The 9,203-nt window shown below is 52.2% G+C and overlaps 1 long non-coding RNA gene across 1 annotated transcript in view; it reads left to right on the forward strand.

Annotated features, from left to right (window-relative positions):
• The window catches only part of LOC102767676, a 14,405-nt gene extending 5,689 nt beyond the window's left edge, over positions 1–8,716 (forward strand). The window contains exon 3 of the long non-coding RNA XR_435625.2: positions 8,707–8,716. This is a non-coding gene — a long non-coding RNA (uncharacterized LOC102767676). The remainder of the gene's footprint in view (positions 1–8,706) is intronic.
• Positions 8,717–9,203: the final 487 nt, after the last annotated feature.

Here is a 9,203-nt window from a genome sequence, read left to right on the forward strand (position 1 = left end):
ATAACTGTGGTTTTGAACTCTATCCAGTAGTTTGCTTTCCTCCATTTCTTTCATTTGTGACATGTTTCTTTGTGTCCGCAGTTTGGCTGCTTCCCTGTGTTGATAGTGGCTGTGTGGTAGGTGTTCTATTGGGCCCAGTGGCTCAGCCTCCCCAATCACCTGAGGTGGACACTCCTGGTGCACCCCTTTGTGGGCTGGGTGCACAGTCTTATTGTAGTTAAACGTTGATTGCAGTTGGTATCCCTAGGAGGAAATGACCTCCAGGCCAATTGACTATGAGGACCCACTATGTTTATAGTAGAACTGCTGTGCTGGAGACACCCTTATGGGGCAGGACTTGCTTCAGTGAGACTTTGGTGCTCACTGAGTCTGCCTCTTGAGTGTGTCACTTATGGATGTGAGGAGTTGAGATCTGGTATCTGACCACTGGGTACACTGGCTCCTGGATCTCCAAGGAGGTGCAAAGTCAGCTGAGTACACCCAGCAGGAGCTACAGTGAGATATGCAGATTTCTCCTCTTTGTTTGGGGTTTGGAAGTTTTGGAGCTCTCTGACCCAGCTGCAGTTTGTTAGGTTAGGCTGCGAAAGGACAGGCGATTCATTTGTGCCACTGCACACAGCTTGGGTGGGGTTATAAATTGGGTGGGCGGAGTCTCAGAGAATCACCAGGACGGAGAAAACAGTGATGGCTGTCCGTCAGCCATCTCTGTCTCCACGTCTCCGGGTCTCCGCATCCCTGAGTCCCCGAGTCCCGTGCCCCCACAGTAACAATAATCCCTGCGAGCAGCTCTGTGAGAAAGCCACCCTCGCTTTCTGACCCCCTGCCAGACAGTCCTGTTTCTCTCTGTAGGAGTCTGGGTCCCCAGAGTCTCACCAGAAATGAGTTCAGAGCAGTCAGGAGCTTGTATCTCCCTTCCAATGGAAAACAACGGCGCACCCAGTTGCAGCCCATTTCATGTGCCTCTGCACCTCCTACCCAGTCTCAATGCGCTTTTTTCTTTTCTTCTAGTTGTAGAACTTCCACTCAGCCAGCTTTCCCATGGTTCTGGATGATAGCCATTTTGTCTTTTAGTTTTAGTTCTAATGTGGTTGTGGGGGGCAGCACGTACAGTTATATACCTTATGCTGCCATCTTGGCTCTCTCTGGAAACTTATTTTCAAAGTTTTTTTTTTTTGTTTGTTTGTTTTTTGTTTTTTTTTTACAGCTGGTGCACTAAATGGGTAATTTAATCAATAAATATTTGTTATCTATTTAGTTTGTGACACAGAGTGATTATTGGTGCCAATGGTCAAAGATACATCTACAGTTGCTGGCGGCACCTCTGGCCTGTCCTGTAACTGGGTACAATGAGCATGGGCAGGTGTGCCCATGGGAGACCCCTGGCAGGCGAGGCGAGGGGCCCAGTGGGCAGGGTGCAGGGTCACTGGGGCTGTGCTCTGTGGGGATCTGGCACTGGATGGGTCTTTAGTGCTGTCCCTCACTTAGACAGGGTCAGGTCCTTGTCCCCCCTAGAGCCAGGCAGCCCCTCAGGGGTGGGACAGTTTCTGGGGAGGCCCAGCTGTGAGCTGACACTTGCCAGCAACCTGGCACCTGGCATCTGCCCAGGGAGGAGGCAGAGGCGATCCTGAGGAGGGGCCCACAGCGACTTCTGCAGTCGGCCTCGTGCCCTGTAAGACCAACTGCCTCATCTAACAGGTGCACCCACCTGGGAACTGCTCCTCCAGGCCCTGCTGGTCTCTGTCTGGGAAAAAGGAAAGGTTAGTGGGAGGGACTATTGAGCCTCCTGGTGGCAGCTGTCCTTGCAGTCACCACTTCTAATCGCACCCCTGTCCCTGAGCCCCCTGCCCTGGGGCTCCCCTGGGGCCCTGGAACCCTGGTCATCACTGATCCCACCCCAAGGCTGCTGAGCTTCTCCGTTTCTTCTCAAACTTTGGGGAGTCCTAGCACCACTGTGTTCACCTCCGCCCTCCCTTTTATGTCACGTAAGATAAGGAATGACGGGGGTGTGACTGGGATGGAGGGGTGACGGGGGGCGGGGAGGTCAAATGGAGGACTGGACAGCATCAGTAAGGAGCATTCCTGAGAACAGCTGCCTGCACTCTGGTCCCAAGCCCCGTGGGTGGTAGGACTATCACTCAGGACAGCATGCAGAGGGGGTGTGCAGGTCCGGGCATTGGGGAGCATGGGAAGGTGTGTGCATACCCGAGAGGTGGGAACCCTGGGAAGGTGTGTGCAGCCCTGAGAGGTGTCAGGGAGTGGGGACCCTGGGAAGGTGTCTGCAGGCCTGGGAGGTGGTGGGAGGTAGGGATTCTAGGACAGGTGTGTGAGGCCCGGGAGGTGGTGGGAGGTGGGGATTCTGGGATGCTATGTGCAGGCCCAGGAGGTGGTGGGAGTTGGGGATTCTGGGACAGGTGTGTGCAGGCCCGGGAGGTGGTGGGAGGTGGCTCAAAGTTAAAATTACAAAGTAGGAACTCTGGTGAATTCTTGGTCAAAGCACCCTTAAAGACCTAATGTTAATAACATTTTAAGAATTATGAAATACAACAGGCTAATCAGCAAAAGTAAATGACCAATTTGTGTGCAGGCCCGGGAGGTGGTGGGAGGTGGGGATTCTGGGATGCTATGTGCAGGCCCAGGAGGTGGTGGGAGTTGGGGATTCTGGGACAGGTGTGTGCAGGCCCGGGAGGTGGTGGGAGGTGGGGAGATGGTATTTGCAGGCCTAGGTGATGGTGGGAGATGGGGCCCCGGGGAAGGAGTGTTCAGCCTCCAAAAGTGGTGGGCGGTGGGGACCCTGAGAAGGTGTGTGCAGAGATGAAAGTGGTAGGGGGTAAGATTCTGGAAAGGTGTGTGCAGGCCCAAGAGGTGGTGGGAGGTGGGAATTTTGGGATAGGTGTGTGCAGGCCCAAGAGGTGGTGGGAGGTGGGAATTTTGGGATAGGTGTGTGCAGGCCCAGGAGGTGGTGGGTGGTGGTGTTCTGGGACAGGTGTGTTTACGCCCGTGAGCTGGAGGCAGGTGGGAATTTTGGGACCGGTGTGTGCTTGCCAAGGAAGTGGTGGGAGGTGGAGATTATGGTAAAGGTGTTTGCAGGTCCAGGAGTTGGTGGGAGGTGTGGATTCTGGGATGGTATGTGCAGGTCAGGGAGGTGGTGTGAGTAGGTGTTTGCAGCCCTGAGTGGTGGCCCAGTGTGAAATTCTGGGAAGGTGTGTGCAGCCCAGAAGGTGGCCGTGGGTGAAATTCTGGGAAGGTGTGTTTAGGTCCGGGGAGATGATGGGAGGTGGGGACCCTGAGAAGGTGTGTGCAGGCCCGGGAAGTGGTGGGAGGTGGGGATTCTGGGACAGGTGTGTGCAAGCCCAGGATGTGGTGGGAGGGTGGGATACGGGGACAGGCTTGTGGAGGCCTGGGAAGTGGTGGGAGGTGGAGATTCTAGGACTGGTGGGTGCAGGCCCAGGAGGTGGTGGGAGGTGGGGATTTGGGGACATGTGTGTGCAGGCCTGGGAGGTGGTGGGTGGTTGGGACCCTGAGAAGGGTTGTGCAGAGATGAAAGTTGGCAGGGGATAAGATTCTGGGAAGGTGTGTTTAGTCCCGGGGATATGGTGGGAGATGGGGATTCTGGAAGGTGTGTGCAGGCCCGGGAGATAGTGGGAGGTGGGGATTCTGGGAAGGTGTGTGCAGGCCTGGGAGGTGGTGGGTGGTTGGGCCTCTGATACAGGTGTGTGAGGCCCTGGAGTTGGCTAAAAGGTGGGGCAACAGGGAAGGTGTGTTTTAGACCCTGAGAGGTGTCCGGGGGTTGGGGACCCTGAGAAGGTGTGTGCAGGCCTGGGAGGTTTTTCAAGGTGGGGAATCTGAGAAGGTGTGTTTAGACCCTGAGAAGTAGTGGGGTTGGGACCCTTTAAAGGTGTGTGCAGGACCGGGAGGTGGTGGGAGATGGGGATTCTGGGACAGGTGTGTGCAGGCCCTAGAGGCGGTGGGAGTTGGGGATTCTGGGACAGGTTTGTGCAGGCCAGGAAGGTGTTGGGTTGTGGGGACTCTGAGACACGTGTGTGCAGGCACGGGAGTTGGCCAAATGGTGCGTTCCCTGGGAAGGTGTGTTTAGACCCTGAGAGATGTCCAGGAGTTGAGGACCATGATTAGGTGTGAGCAGCCCTGAGTGGTAGCCCGGTGTGAAATTCTGAGAAGGTGTGTGCAGCCCTTAAGGTGGCCGTGGGTGAGATACTGGGAAGGTACGTTTAGGTCCCAGGAGACAATGGGTGGTGGGGACTCTGAGAAGGTGTGTGCAGGCCTGGGAAGTGGTGGGAGGTGGAGATTCTGGGACAGGTGTGTGCAGGCCCAGGAAGTGGTAGGAGTTGGAGATTCTGGGACATGTGTGTGCAGGCCCGAGAGGTGGTGGCAGGTGGGGATTCTGGGAAGGTATGTGAAGGACCGGGAGGTGGGGACTCTGAGTCAGGTGTGTGTAAGCCCAGGAGGTGGGGACTCTGAAAAGGTGTTTGTAGTCCGGGGAGGGGTGGGAGGTGGGGATTCTGGGACAGGTGTTGTGCTAGGGGAAGGGACTGTGACATGGAAAGATTACTGAATGTGTTGGGGGCAGGGACCATAGCATAGAAAAATTACTAATTGTCTTAAGAAACAAAGTGTTATGATATGCTCCAGCCAGGTGTGACCTTGTTTTCCTACTGAACTTTTAGCCTTATCAGTTAATGCTTTGTAGTTCTCGCAAATAAAAGCCTTGTGGGATCCTTGGTCTGCACTACAAGCTGCCAGGCTCCTAGAGGGGAGGGACGCGCTGTAGTCATCTGGCCAGCTTAAAAAAGGCTCCTAAATTTAAATTCTGTATTGGTGGTCTATCTCGCTGATTGAACCCATAACATTTGGAGGCCCCAGCGAGATCCCCTGCAGGGGTGAGAGGGACCCCTTATTTAGGGCAGGAGGCTCTCCCCCAGCAGGGGTGAGAGGGACCCCCTATTTAAGGTAGGAGGCTCTCCCCCATTTATCACTGGGCACTCAGCGAGATACCCCACATCCCTGTGGGGAACGACTACCTAGGTGGCCTCCAGTCTCCATCCTGGGTCCCAGGGAGGTGGAGGAGACTCCACCCAAAACTTTCAATTCAGAAACTGAGCCACCTGGACTCTCAAGAGAGGTAAGGAAGACCAGTCGTTAAACTTGAATTGGGATGTCCCACGGAAAGACCTATATGGAGGGCTGGACGCAGCGGTACTCCTGGTCCTAACCCACGGCCATGACGGTGGGCGGGGTCCCTGGTTTGTGCGGCTTTAGGCTGCACTGGGTTTGTCTGTCCGGTGTTTGTTTTAGTGTTTATTGTCTTGGTGTTGTCAGAATGGGTTAGGGTCAGTCATCTTCATCGAACCCCTATCAGTCAGGCCCACTCTGAGTGAGTGGAAGGGGAGCTTGATCACCTCCCGGGAAGCTATAGAGCTCCCTCAGGAATTGGGAAATTGTTAGGAATTGGGTAGATTGTTTAAACTCTGAGTGAATGTCTGGTGAAAGTGTGTGAGTGTGGAGGGAGGGGGCCTGCCCTCTCCTCTCCTTTATGTGGCTCCAGGACTTCAGTTACGGAGTCTGAGTGGGCCCCAACCTGCAGTTCCGAAATTCATCATATGGCATAATGGTGACTCACCCTCACGTGGAGGTGACCAGACCCAGGGTTTATACGGGTGCACCTTAGCTAAGACGAATCTAAGCTCCCAAGGGACGTGGCCAGGCGGGCATCTGAGAGAGGATCTGTGAAAACAGGTCACCCCCTCCCTTGTCTGTCTCTCGTCACCAATCATCATGGGGTCGGGACAAAGTAAACCCACTGTTCTCAATTGCATGTTGGAAACAGCTGTTTGTTTGTGTGGGACTAGCCAATTTACTACAGAGAAGGGGGACTGGATGCAGCTCCAGCCTGGGCTAGCTACTAAGAAAGTGTGAGTACGGGTGTTTGTCTGCCTTAGCTGCTCATTAACTGGTCTCTGTGAAGTGAAAGCTACTTTGATTTATTCTGCTTTTCTGTTGATATGCTTGGCTGAACGTTTGTGCTGGACCTGTAATAGTCTGCAAAAGTCTCTCAGCAGCTGCGAGAATTATTTTTCTCAGAGTCTTTTGCTCACTATTAAAGGGGAATCAGCCTACTTAGTTAATAAAGATTTCTGTCTGTCAGTTGCTCTTGCGTAGGTTGCAAATTTACTGTATTAAACGAAGTTCTGAGGTAGATCTAAAAGTTATAATTTTAATGCTTTTGATTTACAGCGATTCTGTGAATGGGAGTGGCCCACTTACCAGGAGGGGTGGCCGGATGCAGAGTCTTTTGATCTGACCATGCCTACCGGGTCCATTATGTCATATACGGCCGCCCAGGGCATCCTGATCAAATTCCTTATATTCAGGTTTGGGTTGACATATTGTCCAAGAAACCCTGGTGGATGAGGGCATGCCTCCTGAGGGGAAAATCGGGACAGAGACAGAGAATTCTTTTGGCCGGGCCCCAGAAGGGAAAGGCTCCCCCAGTCCTTCAGGGAGAGCAGGAAGAACCCATTAGCTGGCTGCCCTCCTATGTTCCCCTGGTGCCAGATCCAGGTAAGCCCCGACCTCAGGTCCAGGCCACACCACCAGCTCTTGACCCAGAGCCCCTACCTCCCCTGACGCCAATTGTCTTCCCTCCGGACCCACCAACGGGAGGGGCTTTGTCCTCCTTCAACCCCTTCAGTCTGTCCCATACTAGATAGGGAATGGAATATGGGACTTCTGGGGGTGTTGGGCCGGTGGCCCCAGCACCTCTCCTGCCCTTGAGGCAGGCTGGGCCACTGGACCTGGGTCTGGACAGCCAGCCTTTCATGATTTATGTCCCTTTCTCAACTAGTGATTTGTATAATTGGAAGAATGAAATCCCTCTTTTTCTCAGAACCCTCAGGGTCTGATATCTTTGCTGGAGTCTGTCTTTTTTTACACATGTGGGATGACTGCTAGCAGTTATTGCAGACCCTCTTCACCTCAGAGGAGAGAGAGAGGGTGAAGGTGGAGGGAAGCAGGGCTGCTTTTCTCCGAAATGCCCACTGTTTAAAGGGAGACGAACACCTGGACTGGGAGACAGGGGGTTGGTCGGAAATATCAAAAATAAGAGGAAAAATCTGTGGGGGAAAGCAACGGGCCCTGGGCTGAGAAATAGGGGCGGAGTATCGGCAGTTATTTTACTGGCTACAGACTGCTTTGCAGGTGTAGGGGTTTTTTCTGTAGCTTACCAGCAGATGCCTTATCAACTGACTTCAAGGTCGCAAGTTTTCTGTAAGTGCAATGAATCTTTCTCTGCCCTAGTTTATTACATTAAAAACAACTAAACTCCCAGGAGCAAAGTGGAGGAGAAACGGAGCTGAAGTCTGAAGCCACCCTGGTGATTTAGAACTGTTTGCTAGGCAGACTCAGCACCCGAGAGTCAGGACAAAGAAGTGGGGCTGGATGCCTGAGCTGCCTGCAGTGGCCCTGAAAAAAGAAGCAGCAGAAGCAGCAGCAGCAGCAGCGAGCAAGTGGAGAACAGCAGAAATTTACCTGACACTAGAGCTGCCCCGCTGCTGCCCAGTGAGTAATGAGTGTTTTACAACAAGCAATACAAGACTTGGGCCTTTGGCTTGCAGGCTACAGCAGTTAAGCCAGAAGCCAGTGACTGGTACTAGCCTTCCTACAGCCCCAGGAATAGAGCAGCAAGCCTGGGATCTATGAAAGCTGCAGATAGAGCTAGTAAAAGGTTCCTGTTTGCAAATGTGCTGAAAGGGTTTAGTACCTGTTGCTCCTGGAAGAGAAGGGGCTGATATCCCCTTCTAGTGCACTTCCTTCGAAGAGGCCTGGTTGCTGCTCTGCCATAAAGGGGACTGGTAGGAAGACAAGGAAAGCAGGGCCCTATAACTAATAAACAGGGTTAACAAAAGGCAAAGAAAAGGGCGCTCTCCCTGGGAGCCATCAGGACTTTGAAATTCTCAAAGAGAGGAGGAGTCTGACTCAGAGACTGGCTGAAACCTCATTGGGTTAGGAGGACCGGAGGCTGCATATCGAACTTATAGACTGCAGAGGTCCAAGCCCAGTTGTATAGGGGTTAAGCTACCTGTATATAGCAAAGCAACTTTCTCCTGTGCCAGAATACATTTTAAGGAAATTGGACAAACTGTATTTGTAGCTAGAAAGAAGAACTGGCCACAATGCACAGCCCTGACAGTAGCCTGCAGAAAACTGTATAATAGACTTAGATGATGCCTGCATCTTCATGGACATGGCTCCAGAGAGACAAAGACAATTTTGCCTTGTATAGAGAGGTTAAGAATAGACTTTAGTCACCTCCCTAAAATGTATAGCCCTACCATATGTCATGTTTAGTAGCAGAAGATTTAGCTGCCTGAAGCGGCTATAGTACCAATATTATATTTCATTGTATTACTATGTTGTATTAACCTTTGATTCTCTTACAGGTTTGAATGTAGCTGTAGCTGCCAGCAGTTGCTGTAGACTGGTGATGGTCTACAGTCCTTGGTAGTCTTTGGGAGTAACTGGCAAGTGTCCAGTGTCCCACAGTGAGGACCATTGTTTTGGCTTTGTGTTAGCTGCCCTAGAAGGGGGCTATGTGGGGTAAACCTCAAAAGTATAGGGTGCCTAGCTGCTGAGAGGGCAGATGCCCAATTGGGCAAAGAAGAATACCCATTAGGTTTTGGTCTCTATTGAGAGACAGTTGACAGTTAGCAACCTGTATACTGTCTTGCAGGCCTGTTTGACCATGCCCATGTCAGGGGTAGCACAAAACCTCAACTGTAGGAAACTGGGGAAGGCCTGTCTAGAACAAAGGGGGTTAGTAAAGTGGTAAATACTATCCCTCTGTTACAAGAATTACAGACCCTGTGAGGTCCTGTGACATGTGAGACCCTGTAAGGAAACAAAGCTCCTTTAGTCCGTTCTGAAAGAACAAGTAAGGGGAGCCCTACTACAGGGACAGCTATAACTATCTATTTAAATATAGACACATTGTAAATTTCTTCTTACCATTAAAAGACAGATTAAAGGCTGTGTTTCCCTCCAAGCAACCCAACTGGAACCCCCAATAGTGACAGGGGAAAGGAGGCTCTCGATCGGTATCACCAGACTCTATTGGGGGGCATCTGAGCTGCTGCTCAGAGACCCACAAACCTCTCTAAGGTGACAGAGACAGTCCAGGGGCCTAACCCCAA

Source organism: Myotis davidii, unplaced genomic scaffold, assembly GCF_000327345.1.
Source record: "Myotis davidii unplaced genomic scaffold, ASM32734v1 scaffold698, whole genome shotgun sequence".
NCBI lineage: Eukaryota > Metazoa > Chordata > Mammalia > Chiroptera > Vespertilionidae > Myotis > Myotis davidii.